The sequence below is a fragment of the Chiloscyllium punctatum genome, chromosome 9 (assembly GCF_047496795.1).
Source record: "Chiloscyllium punctatum isolate Juve2018m chromosome 9, sChiPun1.3, whole genome shotgun sequence".
Lineage (NCBI taxonomy): Eukaryota > Metazoa > Chordata > Chondrichthyes > Orectolobiformes > Hemiscylliidae > Chiloscyllium > Chiloscyllium punctatum.
The window spans coordinates 28,638,831-28,660,429 of NC_092747.1; positions in this window are offsets into that span (position 1 = coordinate 28,638,831).

The window sequence follows — 21,599 nt, forward strand, 5'->3', positions numbered from 1 at the left end:
ACCGTAGGGAAAAGACCCTTTCTATTTACCTTACCTATGCCCTTCATGATTTTGCAAACCTCTATACCGTCACCCAAAGTTACATTTGATTGTGTGTGGTTGGAATCAATGGAAATCGGAATGTCTCTGGAACATCTCACTGTTGTGAGATGGGTTAGCATGGCATTGGTTTATACATGTGGCAAGATCCCACAAACAGCAATTTGATGAAAGTCAGATACTTTGCTTTTTGATGAGTGGATAAGTATTGACCAGGACATGAGAGGAGCTCACCTGAATACCAGCACCCACAGCTGTGTAGCCCTCCTTCTGTACTGCGCTGAAATGGCATCTGACACTGCAGTAACGTTGTAATAGCTACTGAACATGATAAGCGGTCACCACAACAAGCTTTAATATGAGTTGTGTATCACTAGATTCACAGAATTCCATTTGTCATTCAGTATACATTTTAATATGTACTGTGCATGGTGACAATGTTTACTTTCTCATAACGTTAGAAATGTTCTCAAGGAAGTTTAAGTCTTACAAAGTTCAGACTGACAATTGTTTTGACACCCCACTGGATAATTTCTTTTTACTCACTCATGGGACGTGGGTATCACAGGCTGGGCCAGCATATTTCTATCTCTAGTTGCCATTGAGAAGGTGATGGTGAGCTTCCAGCTTAAACCATGGCCGTCTACAGCAAGTAGACTCACAATGCCACAATACTCATAAAATTTCAACTCTGAGCAGTGTGAAACAGTTACATACTGCATCATTTTCTTGTCAAACTACACACTAATTGCACATAAACCTGCCACTGACAGTGACTTGACATCGTAATTCAGAAGTTAATCAAGCAAAAGTGAAAAAGACACTTTGCATCTGCTAATTCAGTGAAAGTGGATATTAGCCAAATAATTCAGGAAGTTATGTAATGACCCTCTCTCCAGGTGAAATTTATTCATTTAACATTAGCTTTCCTCTGAGGGCAACTAAATGAGAATTTTGAAAAGCTCATCTGCGAACAAGGATCACAAATTGTGTACCCTCTATCATGATCTAAAGTATGATAATGTGCTATTGAACAGAATTCATTATCTAACTGCATATGATTTCTATTTGCACAATACCTCTATTTTTCATACAATTAAATGTAAAAGGGGAAGGCTTTCTCATTACATTTTCATGCGATGATGATTGGATGTAATCCAAAATTAATACCCATACCCTGCACAAAGTGTGACGATGGATTAGATTTTAACTCATTCCAAAATCATCCAAATACGGGTTTAAATAAAAAGTGTAAATATACGACTCACTGAATATTAGTCTCACAATTTTCCATGGTCACTGCTTGAAGATATATAAATATCACTGAAAAAAATTGTAACAAAAGGTAAAAGCTCCCCCACAGAGAATTGAACCCAGGTCATTGGCACTGTGAGGTAACTGTGCTAACCACTGTGCTACCATGTCACCCATGCTGGGACTCCATGTGGGGAGCATGGCAAGAAAACTCTGGTGTGCTGGCATGCAAACACCCAAGTTGCTCCCTTATTCAAAAGAACTAAGTATCCAAATAAGGAACACAATACAGGAAACAAAAGGTGTAGTGTCATTGAGAGACACACCCCTGCTTTTGCTACTGAGCCCCTGAATAGCCAGAGTCTCACAGCAGGTAGGTTATCTGAACCCAGTGGAAGACTTACCATTGGCCTGTCAAGTGTCTGAGTGACACAGGAGCAGACATCATTCCTAAAGAGTTGCCAGGCCTATTTCACTGACTGTCTAGCTCACAGCTGGGATTCTAAGCCCAGTGCCTCCATAAGATTTATCCCTAAAACCTGGACAAAGGCAATTTTTTTTTGTCAGCCCAGCGATTAATACTTGTTTACAGACTGAGGAACGTTTTTGGCTGAACTTATGGAGAAGTGTAAAATCACTGACAGTAGCTTCATGGCTAACTGCACATGGGCAGTCTCCAGAAAATGCTGTCAGTTTTGATAGTGAATGTTCAATGTCATTTCACAGTGATAAAACAGAAATCTGGGCAGCTGCTTAAAAGTGCATAGATTTTTATATTATGGGTTTATTCCCATTAGCAGAAAATAAAATGATTATCTGGCATAATTTCCATGGGAAGGGAGAACTAAAAGCCATGGACTGAAATTCCTTCCTGGTCAGCACCTTGGACAGTTTTCCTGACATTGCACACTTGAAACCAAGAGCTTGTAATATATAGAAAACAAAACCTCAAATCACAGGCTTTACTGAGACACTAGCAGAATAATAGGCATACATAATTCAGGAAACAGTTCTGCATGATATGTGTTGTATAACTCCAGGATTATAATCTTTATAGGCTACAATTCTGGAGGTGAGTCTAGTGCATGTATAACAGTGAGCAGGAGTCTACATAGCACTCTGTCATACAGAACAGAGATTTCTGGTTTGACCAATTCCTGGTGTTTTTTTGAAACTCAGTCCTCAGCTTGGATTCTAAAGTCAGACAATGAGCTATAAAGTTGTCACTGCCTTGTCTGACTTCCCAGATTAGAAAGTTGGAAACGAATGAATTGTTTCTTCAAAATGAATTGACCAGTTTAAAATATTATATAATGTGAAGGAACATCCATATGTAAATGACAACCAGGGAACTATTGATCTGGTTTAGGAAGTGTGGAAATAATCTATAGAAAAAAGATAATATATTAATTATAATGAAGATATGCAACACAATCCAAAGTTATTACTATCACATTTATCAAAATCACGGAGGAATTTGGGAGAACTGACAATAATCTTACAAAGTGACCCTTAGGTAGAAGTTGAAGGACATCATTCGTCTTCCTGCCACTTATGTTTTAGAACATGTTCCCTACACTGTGGAAACAGGCCCTTTGGCCCAACCAGTCCACACCGACCCTCCGAACAGTAACCCACCCAGACCATTTCCCTCTGACTAATGCACCTAACACTATGGGCAATTTAGGATGGCCAATTCACCTGACCTGCACATCTTTGGACTGTGGGAGGAAACCGGAGCACCCGGAGGAAACCCATGCAGACACGGGGAGAACGTGCAAACTCCACACAGTCAGTCGCCCAAGGCTGGAATCAAACCTGGGACCCTGGTGCTGTGAGGCAGCAGTGCTAACCACTGAGCCACTGTGCCATATTTTCTTAGCTGTCACAATATATATCTTGCACCATGAGGTTTGTCACCATCCTTTGCCTGCTCCACAATGACATGGAAGTTGCAGTAATGATAAATGGCTCCACCATCAACCCATTCTCTGTTCAAGCCAAAAGCAGTCGCCCCAAACAGTGACATCAGGCTGCAGTACGTGGATGTGCACTCTCCAAGGATGTACTCCAGACCATTGTCAGCACCTTTTTGGAGGCAAATGAGATCATGGGTCTCACCCTGAATATCAGCAAAATGAAGATCCTTCAGGAACCTGGCCTGGCATTGTGGAACGAGCCCCCAATCATCAAGGTCCTTGGGCAGTCTCAGAGAATGTTACACTTACAATACTTTGGAAGTGTCCCGTCAGCCAAAGTAGTTATTGATGAAGAGATGCAGCATCACCTTCAGTGCGCTAGCGTAACCTTCAGCCGCCTGAGGAAAAGGGTGTTCGAGAACAACAATATCAGATCGAACACCAAGATCATGCTTTACTGAGCTGTGGTGGTTCCCGCTCACTTATATGGCTCTGAGATGTGGACTGTCTACAGCAGACACCTCAAGACACTGGAACAATACCACCAATACTGCCTGCACAAGATCCTGTGAATTCACTGGGATGAATGACACACCAACATAAGCATCTTCAACCCCAGCATTGAGGCACTGACCACCTTTGATTGGCTATGATGGGCAGGCCACATCATCCACATAACCAACACGAGCATGTGCTGTACACCTAGCTCCGAAATGGCAGGCAAGCCCAGGCAGACAGAGGAAATGCTTCAGGGATACCCTCAAGGCCTCACTGGCAAGCTGCGACGTTCACAGCCACCTGGGAACCACTGGCCCAAGACCATCCAAAGTGAAGGAGAAGCATCCGGGAGGCATCTCAAGACTTGCCAATAGGAGAAAATGGAAGCCAGGTGAAAACAGTGTAAGGAGCATGCTGCCACACCAATGCCCCACCCACCCCTTCTCAGGACCACGGCCTACCCCAAATGTAACAGAGCCTGCAGTAGCCACATTGGTCTGTACAGCCACCTACAGAGTCTCCTTGCCTGCAAGGGACCACCGATAATGATGTGGACAGAGTCTTAATACAGTTACTGAATTGGAATGCTGAGTATTGGCAGCAGTTCAGAGGAGGTTCACTCGATTGATACTAGAGGTGATGTGTTAGCTTGTGATGAGTGATTGAGCAGTTTACGCCTAAACTTTCAGGAGTTTAGAAGAATGAGAAGAGATCTAATTGGAATATATAAGATGGCAAAGGGGATTGACAAAATGCACATAGAAAGGACGTTGCCTCAGGTGGGGCAATCTGGACAAGTTTTAAGGGGTAGTAGATTTAAAACAGAGATAAGGAGAAATTACTTTGCTTAAGAGGGTCATGAGTCTGTGGAATTCACTACCCCAGAGTGTGATGGATGCTAGGACATTGAGTGAAGTTAAGGAGGAGATTGAATTTTAATTGGTAATGAGTTAAAGGGTTATGGAGAGCAGGCAGGAAAGTGGAGCTGTGGCCATGATGAGAGTAGCCATGATCGGATCAAATGGCGGAGCAGATTTGAGGAGCTGAATTGCTTACTCCTGCTTCTAGTTCGTATATTCTATGTACTGAAACAAGTCAAATGTGTTCTTTTAGTCAGAATAGTTCTTATAGCTTAACTGCAAGTGGCAAAATTATATTGAAGTGAAACATGTCAAGAGCCTTTCCTCATTGAAGAAAAGTCAGCGTTGTAATCCTTGGTTTCAATTAATTTCTTGTAAGACAGGCTGAATTTTATTCATATCACATTGCACAGAAATACTTTCTAAAACATCTTTGGTCTTTGTTGTATTAAACACACCACCCCCACTTTGTTCTCTTCATCTTCACTTTGATTTTTTAAATTCATACTATGGTTCTAATGGATTTGCAGGCTATCATAACCTTGCCATGTTATAATTTAGCTCCTCAGAGTGAAATGAAATGATTGACATTTCCAGCAGTAATAAACATAAAAGCCACACATTGTATTGACCCCATCAGTGTTAAACGTTCAGGTTCCACAACTTCTGTAAATATCATTCGCAAGGCTAACCCACTAGTTCTTATTTTCAGTGTAATTATAGAGTCATAGAGATGTGCAGCACGGAAACAAACCCTTCAGTCCAACTCATCCGTGCTAACCAGATATCCCAACCTAATCTATTACCATTTGCCAACTTGGGCCATATTCCTCTAAACCCTTCCTACTTATATTCCCATCCAGAAGCCTTTTAAATGTTGTAATTGTGCCAGTCTTCACCACTTCTTCTGGCAGCTCATTCCATCCACGTACCACCCTCTGCATGAAAACGTTGCCCCTTAGGTCCCTTTTATATCTTTCCCTTCTCACTCTAAGTCTATGCCCTCTAGTTCTGAACTCCCCCACCCCAGGGAAAAGACATTGTCTATTTATCCTATCCATGCCATTCATGATTTTATAAACCTCTAATAAGGTCACCCCTCAGCCTCCAATGCTCCAGGGAAAACAGTCCCAGCCTGTTCAGCCTCTCCCTATAGCTCAAATCCTCCAACCCTGGCAGCATCCTGGTAAATCTTTTCTGAATCCTTTCAAGTTTCAAAACATCCTTCTGATAGGAAGGAGACCAGAATTGTACACAATATTCCAAAACTGGACTAACCAATGTCCTGTACAGCCATAAAATTACCTCCCAACTCCTATACTCAATACTCTGATCAATAAAGGAAAGCATACCAAATGCCTTCTTCACTATCTTATCTACCTGAGACTCCACTTTCAAGGAACTATAAACCTGCCCTCTAAGGTCTCTTCTGCTATGATTTGCTTTTTCAAAATGCAGCATCTCACATTTATCTGAATTAAACTCCATCTGCCACTCCTCAGCCCATTGGCCCATCTGATCAAGATCCTGTTGTACTCTGAGCTACCCTTCTTTGCTGTCCACTGTACTTCCAATTTTGGTGTCGTCTCCAAACTTACTAACTATGCCTCCTATGTTCACATTCAAATTGTTTATATAAATGATGAAAAGTAGTGGACCAAGCACTGATCCTTGTGGCACTCCACTGGTCACAGGCCTCCAGTCTGAAAAACAACCCTCCACCACCACCCTCTGTCTTCGACCTTTGAGCCAGTTCTGTATCCAAATGGCTAGTTCACCCTGTATTCCATGAGATCTAACCTTGCTAACCAGTCTCCCATTTATCAGAATAATCAATTTTTGCACAGACTCGTGTCTATCGAGTTAGGAAGAGTTTAAACCATTATTTATGCATGAGATACAGGAATTGCCAAAAGAAATCCAGCTAATGCTCATTCTGAGCTGTCCTTAAAAATGATGTCTCTTCTCCTTGCATTGTTAGTCTTTGTGGTGATGATATTTTGATGATCGCATTGGATATGAAATTTCAGGATATTGACCTATTAGTAATTAAGGAATGGTGTAAATATCTGCCACAATACAGTGCGGTGTACTTGGAGGGCATTTGGGAGAAGATCTCTGGAACCTCCTCCATCTTTGCAATTCTCCAAGCTCTCTACAATCTCTCCGATTCTATCTCTTGTGCAACCCCAACTTTTAATTACTGCACCATTGCCACTAGTGTTCCCTCTAATGTTCTGACTGGCTGCATGTGTCTCCAAGGCCCTTTCTCAGCAGCATCCTGTGGAACTGGAATTCAATGCTACGATTACCATACCAATACCAATCACCTTATGCAGACATTGGAATGGCTGTGTACCCACAGCTTAGAGCAAAAATTGATTGTTATTTTCTATGTTCTGGGATTCTGTCTTGAAATGACTCCAATTTGCGACTTTGATCTGTTCGCTTATGACATGCCTCAACCAAACATTTGGTCAGGTTTCCTGATATCTCCTTCCTTAGCTTAATATCAAATTTAGCTTATTAATGCTTCTCTGAAGGATTTTATGTTGTTTTGCTGCTTTAAAAATTCGGAATGATTTTAAGATACTGCTGTTGGTGATGATATTATTTTGCTGCACTTGTCCTATTGGGTGATAAGAGATCACAGGCTAGCAGGTACCATTAAAATGAACTTGATGAACTGCTGCACAAGTATTAGTTAACCACCAAGAATCAACAGCCTCGTAATTATTTCCAGGTATAGAATCCCTACTGTGCAGAAAGAGGTCATTGTGTCTGCACTGACCCTTCTAAGAGCATCCCACCCAGACCCAGAGCCCAACCCTATCCCCATAACCTTATAATTACCATAGCTAATCCACCCAACCTGCAGTGGGTATAGGAGTTGGGAGGTCATGTTGCTGCTGTACAAGACATTGGTTAGGCTACTTTTGGAATATTGTGAGCAACTCTGGTCTCCCTCCTATTGGAAGGATGTTGTGAAACTTGAAAGGTTCAGAAAAGATTTACAAGGAGGGTGCCAGGATTGAAGGATTTGAACTAAAGGAGAGGTTGAATAGGCTGGGGCTGTTTTCCCTGGAATGTCAGAGGCTGAGGGGTGACCTTATAGAGGTTTATAAAATTATGAGAGACATATAGGGCAAATAGACCGGGTCTTTTCCCTGGGGTGGGAGAGCCCAGAACTAGAGGGCATAGGTTTAGAGTGAGAGGGAAAAATTTAAAAGGGACCTGGGGCAACTGTTTCAGGCAGTTGGTGGTATGTGTGTGGAATGAACTGCCAGAGGAAGTGGTGGAGGCTGGTAGCATTTAAAAGGCATCTGCATGGGTATATGAATAGGACAGGTTTAGAGGGATATGGGCCAACTGCTGTCAACTAGGACTAGATTAGATTAGCATATCTAGTCAGCATGGACGAGTTGGACGGAAGGGTGTGATTCCATGCTGTACATCTCTATGACTCTATGACTTGTTAAAAGCTACAATCACGCATGCTGAGAACTTTGGCCAAACTAGTTTAAACCCTGACCTCAGTTAAAACTGCAGCCACAGCATGCTGTGACTTACACTTTCCTGTTTGACCAAATAAGGAAACTGTCATGGCATTTCTAGATTGACCGGCACCATCTTATATGAAGCATGGCTGTCTATGAGTTGTTTATCAGTAAGCTTCATTGGCTGGAATTGAACAATGTAATCAGGCTTTGGTCAATTCATTGGCTGAGTGCCAGAGAAGTTTCTGGAAAATTAGCACATTTTTGTAATAAACATTAGTGGAACAAAGGACTTTTGGGAGAAGCTTTCAAGACCAATGTTTGAGAAGTATATGCTCTGAAGTTACCTTCAGAGAAAACAGAGAGCCATAAGGTGAGACCTACATGGAGAACAAAGTTGGCCACTTCACTTGAATTGGGGAAGTATTTGATTCAAGCCAAGTTTGAAAAATTAAAGTTAAAATCAGGGTTGAATGTGGATTAAGTGAAGTTAAATGAGGTGAGTTAAAGTTAGCTGAAGTAAGAAGTAAATGTTACTACAAATGTATATTTTATATTGGTACTTAAGAAGTTAAAATAAAAGAAAGGGTTTTTAAATTAAATTTTGAGTCAGTTTTGTCTGTCACACAAGGGAAGAATACCTGGGTAAAAGGTTTGAGTTCTTCTTGTCGGGCAACACCCCTGACTCCAGTTTGTCTAGAGCTCCCTGACACCACACCCCTCAATTGCAGTTTTGATGTGAAGGGCTGTCATCCTCACATTACTTCTGGAATTCAGCTCTTTTTCCACACTTGCATCAAAGCTGCAATGTGGTTTCTTACTGGAACAAGGTTGTTTAGATAGTGGGTGATTACATCTACTAGAATGATAAATTATTCATCAGGGTTCCAAAGTAAGAGTTATGTAGGTAAAATAATTAATTTACATTTCTATTGAGACCATCTCCAAGCATTATTATAAAGATGGGCTGTGGGAGCAGAAGGTTCTTTTGTTTAATTTACCTGGACAACAGGCAGATAAAATTTTGTATTAGCCCAGATAGCATTTTGTTGTATTGAGACAGCCAACAGGAGATGATTAACAGTCAGGCCTGGGGTTTAAGCAAAAGAAATCCTAGAACAATCATTCACTACATGGAATATGGATGGGGCTCAAGCTCAGTTTGAATTTTGTGTGTGAAGAAGCAATTGGAAGGTTTTCTGAGCTTGCAGCTAGTGAAAGAAATCTACAGTGGTTCTCATAGAGCTTAGGAGTAAAATTCAGTGGAATTAACTTGGAAAGTTATGAGAAGGCAGTTAGATACCTGACTGTAGCCAGAAAAAAGGACTGAAATATCCACTTAAGATCTGAAAGAAAGGTTAAAGGATCACTTAACCAAACCTCTGAAGGAAGAACACACAAATAAGGGTGGCACAGTGGCTCAGTGATTCGCACTGCTGCCTCACAGTGCCAGGGACTAGGTTCGGTTCCAGGCTCGGGCAACTGTCTGTGTGGAGTTTGCACATTCTCCCTGTGTCTGCATGGATTTCCTCCCACAATCCAAAGATGTGCAGTTTAGGTGCATTAGTCAGGGATAAATGTAGACTAATAAGCTTGGGGAATTGGTCTGGGTGGGTTACTCTTCATTGGGTCAGTGTGGACTTGTTGGACCTAATGGCCTGTTTCTACTCTGTAGGATTCTATGAAAATCTCCCCTCAAGAGAGTAGCTAGAAAACTGGGGGAATTAGTATTAATTTCTGAAGGCTGAGGCATGTTTTTGGATTAAGTCCAAAGGAAACAAATGAACCTTCAAAATTATTGTAGCATTTAATGAAATTCTGGGGGTGAGTGGTTGGGGCAAGTAAGAAGTGGAACAGAGTTCATACCACAAGTAGCGATAGTACATTATCAAGTTAATAGACTTGTTTATACATACAGTGAAGTTTGTTTTGAAATATGGATGAGAAATGTAGTGGCTTAGTTCTATCAGTGAATTGTGGGTGTTCAGATTATTCTTTAAGCATTCACAGGAACTTCTAAAACTTATTTGACCTTCTAAACCTGTGTTACTGATATCAATGAAGGAATCTTTCATTTAAAAAAATACATCTGCTTCAAGCTATTATTATTTGCTATGCTTTCTGGACTAGTGGTCTATCTATGCCCACTTCTAATGTTAATATGAATTGGTAACTTATGATTCACGTATTTCTGGGGGTGGTTCTTTTTTTCTTCTTGTTTTACAGCTTCTTTTGTTCGAAAGGGCATTATGATAGGAAGCTGAGATTAGTTCTGTACTCTATGGATGTAAGTAGAGGAAGAATGGTTTACATTTACAACAGATTTATAATATCTTCTGAAATGTTACTAGGTGTTTCGTTAAATAAAAGTCATTGTTGGTGTAAGTAAAAGATCATGCCGAAAGCATTGATCTGGACAACCAGCTCAGCTGCTTATTTTTTATTGTACTGGTTGAGAGTTGCATGTTATTGAGGTCAAACATTCCATGCTTCTCCAAGAAGGTATGATAGTATCATTAGTATTCAATTCAACATCCAGATTAATGTCTCATCTGAAAGATATCATGTATATAAATGCAGCAATATCCACTTCCCTGCTTTTTCCTCATAACCCTTGATTTCCTTACTGATTAACAATCCATACATTATGGTTTTAATGCCACACAAGGACACCAGACCAAATCATGTCTGGGATTTTATGGTTATGATGGCATCACTAGTAAAAGATACCAGCTGACAGCAACTTCTGGTATCTATTTATACACATGGTATCGTGGACTTGAAGGGGTCGATGCAGACAGGTTATTTCCCTTTGTGGAAGAGTCTAGAATCAGAGGGCTGAATTTCAGTGTAAGTCTTCACCCATTTAAGTTAAAAATCACACAACACCAGGTTATAGTCCAACAGGTTTAAGGAAGCACACTAGCTTTCAGAGCGATGTCCTTCATCAGGTGATTGTCCGAAAGCGTCGCTCTGAAAGCTAGTGTGCTTCCTTAAACCTGTTGGACTATAACCTGGTGTTGTGTGATTTTTAAATTTGTACACCCTAGTCCAACACCGGCATCTCCAAATCATCACCCATTTAAGGTAGAGATGAGGAGGAATTTCAACTCTGAGAGGATGGTGAATCTGTGGAATTCTTTATCCCAGAGGGCTGTATAGGCTGGATCATTAAATATATTCAAAACCATAATAGATGGATTGTTAATCAGTAGGGAAATCAAGGGTTATGGGGAAAAGGTTAGATTAGATTACTTACAGTGTGGAAACAGGCCCTTCGGCCCAACAAGTCCACACCGCACCCGCCGAAGCGCAACCCACCCTACATCTACCCTCTACCTAACACTATAGGCAATTTAGCATGGCCAATTCACCTGACCTGCACATCTTTGGAGTGTGGGAGGGAAATGGAGCACCCAGAGGAAACCCGCGCAGACACGGGGAGAATGTGCAAACTCCACACAGAGTCGCCTGAGGCGGGAATTGAACCCGGATCTCTGGCGCTGTGAGGCAGCAGTGCTAACCACTGTGCCACCATGCCACCCATAAAGGCAGGAAACTGGAACTGGGGTTTGTAAATCTGCTGTGATTTAATCAAATGGTAAAGCAAACTTGATGGGCTGAATAGCCTGCTTCTGTTCCGGTGAATTATGGCCACAGTTAAAAGTGGAAATGCAGATATTTATGCTGCCAATGATCCCCACTCATTTATAGGAGATACCATTAATACCCTTGCAGGTGTAAATCAAGTAAAAATTGCTGATTTAATGTAAATTTCATTTTCTGCTATCGGTCATGATGTATAAATTCTTGTTGATTTCAGTACTACTGGATTTTTAATGGTATCACAATTACTTCTGAACAGCCACTCTGGTTCTGAAAAGCTAATTTTACAATATGGAATGTTACATTTTACCATTTGTTATTAATTATTTTCCTTAGACTTCTAACATAATAAGAAAAAAAGCTTTTTAAAGAGTGTTGATCATATTTCAGCCTTTAACTTGCTTCCAAATGTATGTCCCAATCTCTGTGTCACTTCTTGCAAAACTATAAGAAGTGAATGATGAAACCTACTTGTTACTCACTGGTTAGCTGTAACTGAGAAATCTTTAATAAGACTGATGATGTAACAGACTTGATGACATCACTGTTACATGATGCCAGAGTTCACCTACAGTTGGCAGGAGACTGAAATTAACATTGGGAATAATGAAACCTACTCTATGGAAGTCTACATGGGTTGATTTCTTTAAGGTGAGCACTGTCACACCATTACTGACTGTAAAATTTGAGTTTTCATGCTCAAACCTGAACCCACACATCTTTTGACTTAAAGTTGAACGTGCTACCAATTGAACCAAGCCGATATTCAGCCCACAGCTTTCAAAAAAAAAAGCAATTTGAATTGTCCTTGATATCTGTGGGTTTTACTTTGCTGACATGTTGCATATCTTCATGGTATGTTTTTGTTAGTGCTTCGGAATCTGTATCCTTGGCAACCAATGCATTGGATTTGACAAAGAGTGGAAGGAAACAAAGACTGTAAGATATATCCAGTTCAAATTCTTTACCCAATTAGGATGATTCTCCTGAAAGGATTGCTGAAAATACAAAATAATATTTCTAGCCAGCCAACAATGTTTACATTTGTTGAGGTTTGCATTGTTAAGCAACCATACCGAAACAAATAGATCTTCATTTGCATTGAATTGTCTATTTTGTGTTTGGCTTTAATTTAGTATAACATTTTGCAAGCTTGATTTAAAAAAAAGATGGCTTATGTGAACCATGGACAAAGAACATAAACCCATAAGACAGAAAAATGGAAGTGGGCCATTCAGCCCATTGAGCATCCGAGGAGCAGGAACATCGACCTTTGGGGCAGAAGGTTTCCTGATGAAGGGCTTTAGCCCAAAAGGGCGATTTTCCTGCTCCTCAGATGCTGCCTGACCTGCTGTGCTTTTCCAGCATCACTCTAATCTTGACTCTAATTTCCAGCCTCTGCTGTACCCACTTCTGCCCATTCAGCCCATTGAGTCTGCTCCATCGTTCAATGAGATCATGATTGATCTGATAATCCTCAACTTCACTGTCCTGTCTTTTCCCTAAGCCCTTGATTCCCTTGCTGATTAAAAATCTCTCTATCTCATCCTTGAATATACTTTAATGACTCAGCCTCAAATGCTTCTGTATTTAAAAAAAATTCCACAGGTTCACTACACACTGAGAGAAGAAATTCTTCCTCATCAAAAATGTAGAATCCCTTATTCTGAGGTTACACGAGCTGATCCTAGACTTGCCCATAATTGGAAATGACATTTAATGAATACAGGCTCAATCTATGCAACCTCTCATGAAATAGTCCCTCTGTACCTGTTATCAACCTGGTGAAGCTTCTTTGGAGAATCTCCAATGCCAGTTTTCTTCTCCTTAGATAAGTGGTGCAACACTGTTATATAGTTTAGTAAAATGCACCACTTATTTATTCAATTCCCTTTTCTATAAAGGCCAATGTTTCATTCACCTTTCCTATTATCTGCTGAATTTGGATGTTAGATTTGTTTATGCTTCATGGACAAGGTCACCCAAATCCCTCTGTCCCATAGTGTTCTGCAGTATTTCTCCATTTAAATAACATTTAGCTCCTCTATTCTTCCTCTCAAAGCGCATAAAGTCACATTTCCCACATTACATCCACCAATGTTTTGCCCAATCACTTAACCTGACTATATCCCTCTGCAGACTCATTGCAGCATCCTCATCACTTGCCTTCCCATCTAATTTTGTGTCATCCATAAATTTGACTATAGTACATTCACTTTCTGTACCCATTCATTAGTATATATTGTAAATAAGTGTGGCCTCAGTACTGATCCCTGTGGCATTCCACTAGTTACAGACTGTCATCCTGAAAATGCTCACTTATCCCACCTGTCTGTTTTCTATTAGTTAGCCTCTCCCCATGCTCATACATTAACTCCAACACCATGGGTTCTTATCTTATTAGGTAGCCTAACACCCAATGTAGAGAAGTATGAAGTGTTGCACCTTGGTCAGAAGAACATTAAAAGGTGATATAAAATAGAAGTTTAATTACAAAGGGAATGTAGGAACAGGGGACCTGAATGTATATGTGCACAGATCATTGAAGGTGGCAGGTCAGGTGGAGAGAGCAAGAAATAAAGTGCTCTCAGTTTTATTAATAGGAGCACAGAGTATAAGAAGGAGGAATTGGTGTTGAACTTATTAGAACTCAGCTGGAGTACTGTGCACAGTTGTAGGTGCCACATTATAGGAAAGTTGCAAATATCTTGTGGACAGGACAGTACAGACGAAATTTACTTGAATGACTCCAGGTGTAAGAAACTGAAGCTATGAGAATACATTGAAGAACATGGGACTATTCTCTCTGGAGAGAAGAAAACTGGGAGGAGATCTGATTGACGTTTTCAAAATCATGAGTGAGTAGAATAAGTTGATAGGGCTAACCTGTTTCTGCTTTAAAAGAATCAGTGGCCATAGAGTTAGTGATATGCAAATGAAGCAGGGTGATGTGAGAAAAAGCTTTTCACACTTTTGTTCAGGTACGGAGTCGACTGTCTGGAAATGCTGTAAAAACAGGTTTATTTGAGGAAGCCAAGAGGTAATTAGGTGTTGTTCTTCCTATGGGATATGGGGATAGGCAGCAGATTGACACCAGATAATAGTACAAGTGCAGACGTAATGTGTTTCCTTCTGTCACATAATAATTCTTTGATTCTGTGTGGTACCTCATCAAACATCTGAAAATCTAAATATATTACATCAACCTCCTTTCCCCTTATCTATCCTGCTGATTACTCCTTCAAAGAATTCTAGAAAATTGGTCAGGCATGATTTCCTCTTCATGACACAGTACAGACTTTGATTGATCATATTATGTATTTCTAAATGTTCTACTATGACATTTTTTATAATAGACTAACATTTTTCAATAATAGATGTTCAGCTAACTGAACTATATCTAAATGATTTTGTCTCTTTCCATTTTTCAATAAGGATGCCACATTGTCAGTTTTCCAATCCTCTGGGACTTTTCCAGAATCTAAGGATCCCTGAAAGATTATAAATAGTGCACCTGCTACCTTTCTAGCTACTTTCATTAATATCCGAGAATGCATTCCAGCAAGTCCAGAAAATTTATCAATATTCAACCCTGTTTCCTTCCCTTGCACTTTTCTCTGGTGATATTTATTGTATTTATTTTCACTCCTCTTTTGAATATTTAATAATTTTGGAATGCTATTAATATCCTATACTGTGAAGATTGTGCAAAGTATTTATTCAGTTCCTCTGCCATTTCTTGGTTCTCCATTTTTATTTCCCCAGCATCATTTTCTGAGGGGCCCTCTGTTCTCTTTGGCTTTGCTCTTCATTTCTATATATTTAAAGATGTTCTTGCTATCTGTCTTCATATTACTTGCAAGCTTACCCTCAAAGTTTATTTTCTTATTCTATTACATTTTGGTCACCTTTTTAGTTGTTTTAAAAACTTTCATAATCCTCTTGCTTATCATTAATCTTTGTCACATTGTTTGTTTTTTTCCTTTAAATCTAATGCAATCCTTAATTTGCATGGTCAACCATGTATGGCCTATCTCATTCCTGAAATGCTTCTTCCACACTATATCTTTGCTGTGAGCCATGATGTTTTTTAAATGTCTGGCATTGTACCTCTACTATCTTTGCTGCTAAACTGTTTCCCCATTCCACTACAGCCAGCTCAGTCTTCATTTCTTTGCAATTACCCTTATTCAAGCTTAGCACAGTTGTTTCTGGCCCAAGTTCTCCTTCAAACTGAATGCTCCATTCTACCATCTTAATTGGTTTCAAGGGGATCCTTATCTCTGATGTCAGTCATTAAATTTGTCTCATTATACATCTCCAGATCCAAAATAATCTGATCGCTGGTTGGATCAACAACATATTGCTCTCAGAAACTGTCCCAAATATATTCTATGAATTCTTCCTCATGGCTTCCTCTGTCAATCTGACCATTCCAAAACTACATGAAGAATATAGCCATCCAGGATTAATATACCATCTTAGTTACATATCCTTGTTATCTCTGGATTTATTCTCTGTCCCATTGTTAGAGGACCCAGAGTCTGCTCCTACCAGAGTTTCCTTTGGCTTTTTATTTAATTCCACCAACATGCATTCTACGTCTTCTGATTCAAGATCATTTCTTGCTATTCATCATATTTCATTGCACATTAACAATGTTACACTACCACCCTTTCCTTCCTTCCTGTAGTTTCAGAAAGTCACATATGCCTGAGTATTTAGTTTCCAGCTTTGATCTCCTTGTAACTATGTCTCTGTAATGCCTATAGGATCATAGCCATGAACCTGTATTTGTACGGTTACTTCATCTGTTTTAATCCGAATGATATGCATATTCAAGTAAAGAAAGATTAGTTTTGCCTTTTTTACCAATTTCTTTCCTCTTACTGCTGTTTTTCCATGTTTATATATACTCCTACCGGTATCCAAATAGCGGTCCTGTAATTCTGCCAAAACCTCTCGCTTTGTAAGCCTATATTTCCTCGCTCTCAAACTTTACCATCCCACCTCCCCTCATTAACTTAAAGCCCTCTGTACAGACCTAATTATTCAATTCACAATGATATTATTCATCCCTGCACAGTTCAAAAGAAGGCCTTCCCACAAGAACAGCTCCTTTTTACCACAGTACTGGTGCCACTGCCCCATGAAATGAAACCTATTCTATCCACACCAATCTTTGAGTCATGCATTTAACTCCTTGACTCAATGCCAGTTTGCCTGTGGCCCAGGTAATAATTCAGAGATTATTACCTTGAAGTTTTTGCCGTTCAAGTTAGCTCTTAACTGTTCAAAGTCTTTCAGCAAAACCTCCTTCCTAGTTCTATGGCTTACATCTAGATTGGTTAATAACAACAACTTCAGCATTGTGTTTAACATAGTGCTACATTTCATTTCTGAATTTTTGCTTTGTACGTTTTAGAAAAGCATGGCAATTTTCTATTGCGGTTTCCATCAATACTCTACTGTCATCTGCGATATGAAAATACATCAATCTGATTATGGAGGAAAAAACATAGTTGAAAATTCCATATTTATAGATCCCTGAGTGGCCTTTCAGTGATAGATTGAACCAAGAACTTGCAGATCTGGTTCACTGAAATGTTTTAAATCAATAGACTAACTCTAATTTTTAAAACTAGGAAACTTGAAGAAAAAAATTCAGATGATGCAAAGCATTGTCAAGGGGAATGTGACTGAACAGTTTAATAAACCATGACTTTCATGAGGCTTCTAGTTTCCAGTGTGTCTCGCCAAGGTCTTTGAAGTTATGTTTGCAGACAGATGGGATTTGGCACGGCCCATGAGCAAGACAAGTTTTAAGTCAGGGGTTCAAAACTGGAATCAAGAACAAATATAACTCAGATACAATGGAATTCAGGAATTCTAGTGATGTGTTGATCCCCTGAAATGATCAGAGGGTTTATTTTTAGAGAAAGGAAGATTTGCTTTCATAGCTTCAGGTCTCAAAGCACTCTATAGCCTATGAGGTACTTTTGAAGTGTAATCACCACTATTATATTGGAAATACAGCCAGCAATCTGCACACACAGGGCATTCAAACAGTTAGATCATAATCACCGGATACTATTCTTGTGGTGAACAAGACAAAGAACTATAGATGCCAAAGATCAGAAACAAAAAAAACGTAATTGCTGCAGAAACTCAACAGGTCTGACAAAGTTTGTCAAGAGAAAACAGAGTTAACATTTCAAGTCCAATCTGAAGAAGGGTCGCACAAATGCTGCCAAACCTGCTGAAGGTCACCAGCAATTACTGTTTTTGTGATGCTGATTGAAGGACAATTATTAGCTTGGTTACCAGGTATAACTTCCAAGTACTTCTTTGAAATAGTTCATTTAGATTTTCTGCATCTTCCTGAAAGGACAAACATTTGAAATACATCACCTCAACACTGCAATACTCCACGGGACTATCGGCTTTTTATACTCAAGTGTTAGCATTGTTATGATGATGGATCACAGCCCCAAAGTGTTTATAGGCAGTCTTTACTTTTAATTCCAAAATGTATTGCATTTAAAAAGAAGATTGCTGCAGTAAAAAATGGATTTAAATGCAAGTACTGGCAAATTTCTGTGTGAAGCCAATGAAATATTACACATGAGACAAGGACAGCAGATACTTACTATCACTTTGGAGTTCCTCTCCAAGCCACTCACTACCCTGGCTTGGAAATACACTACCATTTCTTCAGCATTGCTGGATCAAATCCTGGAACTCCTGGGTATACCTGTGCCAAATGAACTTCAAGAAGGCAACTCACCATCAGTATCTCAAAGGCAATTACGGATGGCCCTGCAGTGATGCCCACATCGTGTGAGTGAATTAAACAAAGGCAAATTGTCAGGGAAATGTCACACAGGAAAAAACTTAGCAAGAAGAAAATGAGGAGCCTGGCTATCTGTTCCCTCTGATCCGAAGACCACCTCTTGTTGACATGTCTGTTTGACCGAGCATACACAAGGTCAGGGGTTAAAAAGGCAGTTTCAACTCTATTGGAGTGAACTAGTTGGACTGAATGTTCTCATGTGCATTAGGCTGGGTTCAAGCATCAGTGAGGTGTGAAATGTATAGTTGAAGAGCTCTCCACTAGTTACCTGTGTTGCAGATAAAGACCACCTCTCTTCTCCTGGTGCTGCAAGCCGGTTAAAAACAGGAATCAAGATAATAGAACTTCAATCAACCTACAAAGAATCTCAAATAAGTGACCGTTCAACCTCCAATATCAATGCTACCAAGAATATCCATTAATGCCTACAATGTTCAATTATCTGCTGTTTCTCTCCACAATATCTGTGGAGAGAAAACAGAGTTAACATTTCAAGTCCAATCTGAAGGGTCACATAAATGCTGCCAAACCTGCTGAAGTTCACCAGCAATTCCTGTTTTTGTGAACAGTTCAGAAACAGATCTTTTTTTTAAACTTTTACCTTTTTGGACTCACCTTTATTTCTAATCTATATGTACATGTATCATGTTACTAATTCTTCTCAGATTTAGTAATTAATACATTCACTCTTAATGTTAATTCAAGGAAGTCCTACTACATTGATTCCTTTTTAAAAACATAAGTTGGTTGGACTGGTAGAAAGGTATTCACAAGGGAAGGGATCCTTTCAAATTAATTATATTGCAAGCAACAGACGGGATGGGTGAATAATGAAGAGGGCCAGTTTATCCTTCCTAACCTGGGATATCCCATTTTAAACTGCAGTGAATTGAGGAATGTTGCCAGGGTGTGGTCATAACAGAACTCACACACTTTTGACTTAGAGATCGACATACCCTCAATTGAGACTCAACTGATCCTCAAGAATAATTGTTCAGACAGTGAGTGGTGTATTAATTTGCATTTGGAAGGTAAGGTAAACAATTTCCTTGATTTCCAAGATGTGGAGGTGCCGATGTTGGAGTGGGGTGGACAAAGTTAAAAATCAGACAACACCAGGTTATATTCCAACAGGATCATTTGGAAGTACAACACTAGTTTTCAGAGCACTGCTCCTTCAGCAGTTAGCTGTGGAGCAGGATCATAAAACACAGAATTTATAGCAAAAGATCACAGTGTCATGCATGCAACTGAGACGATATATTGACCAAACCTAGATTCTGTTAAGTCTTTCATCGTTTAGAATGAGTTGAAGGATTTGATTCATTAATACGTAAATCCCAGAACTGCTTTCAAGTCACATTCTCAAGATAACATTTTATAAAAAACGGTGACATCTCAGCTTAGGCAATGCATTAAAGGTGTGAGGTTAGATTTCGTCTGTGTCCCAATCTTGAGTCAGACTGGTTCTGTATCCAAAGTAGGAACTTATAAAATGTTACATGGACTGCCTGCATTGACTGTGCAGATTGTGTGCTTTTTGAACAAAATGGAATGTATCTGATATTACAATTCTGCAAATTCACCCCATAGACTTAGACGTGTGTGTGCATGTATGTGGAGGGGGGTGGGGGGAGAGTGTCTGTGAGTGTGAATGTGTATGAGACTGTGTGTTTGCATGTGTGCACAGTCAGAGAGTTTATGTGTGTCTGTCTGAGAGAAAGTGTGTGGATGAGGATCTGCATGAGTTTGACACCTCCCTCCCCATTTACTGCCAACACACACACACTTTATAAAATAGATATGTTCAAGTGCATCATTTTAATTGCTTCAACATTTGAAGCACAGTGGTAATAGTGTCACCTTTGGTGATTGGGCAGCATGATGGTTCAGTGGTTAACACTGCTGCCTCACAGCACCAAGGATCTGGGTTCAATTCTACCTTTAGGTGACTGTGTGGAGTTTGTATATTCTCCCCATGTCTGTGTGGGTTTGCTGTTGGTGCTCCAGTTTCCTCCCACAGTCCAAGGATGTGCAAGCTAATTGGACTAACCATGGGAAATGTAGGGTTACAGGGATAGGGCAGGGGGTGGGTCTGCATGGGATGCTCTCCAAAGGGTTGGTGTGGACTTGATGGGTCAAATGGCCTGCATCCACATTGGAGGGATTCTATGATTATTCTCTATGATTGTGGGTTCAATCTTGATTGCACAGATCTAAACTGATAATTCAGTTCATGGCAGCACTGACTGCATTGCCAGAGATGCTGTTTTTTACATGAGGCATTAAATTTTCTGTTCTGTCAGTGAACGTAAAACATCCACTCACTCTACTTGAAAAAGAACTGAGTGTGAGCAAATGAAGTGAATATACAATCCATACGGAAATCAAAAGCAATCATATGTCCAGCTGAGGCCCAGTGGAAATGCTCAAAATTCAATGTCCGAGCCTTCATTTGCCTGAATCTGAAAGGAGGGAATATAAAAGAAAGAAAGACATGACGTTGTACAGCACTTTTCATGATCTTAGGACATTCCAAAACAATCTGCATTATTCTTGAAGCATTGTTACTGTAGTATTGCAGGAACCATGGTAACAAATTGCATAAAACATTCTGCCGAAAACAGCAGTATGATAATGGTCAGGTAAACGGTTTGCAGGTATTACTTGAAGGATGCTTGCAGGTAAAGGGACATCTGGAAAATGGGAGGCTTTCAAAAGCAAGATGAGAGTTCAGGACCAACATGTTCCCATTAATGTGAACTTCAAGGCTGGCAGAAGTAAGGAATACTGGATAACTAGAGAAATTGAGGCTCTGGTCAAAACCAAAATGCAGATATAGGCAGGTATTAGGCAGCTGGGATCAAGAGAATCCTTTGAAGAGTATTGTGAGTGTGGAAGTACATATTTAATACATTGAATACACTATCTGTTAAACAGAGAAAAGCTGGTGCATCATATCTGCATATCTCCAAGGCATAAAATACAATACTCAAGTTCCACATTTTTCCTACAAGTTCTATAGCATACTTTCTGAAACCTTTCTATATGCAGAAGTATTATAAAACATAAA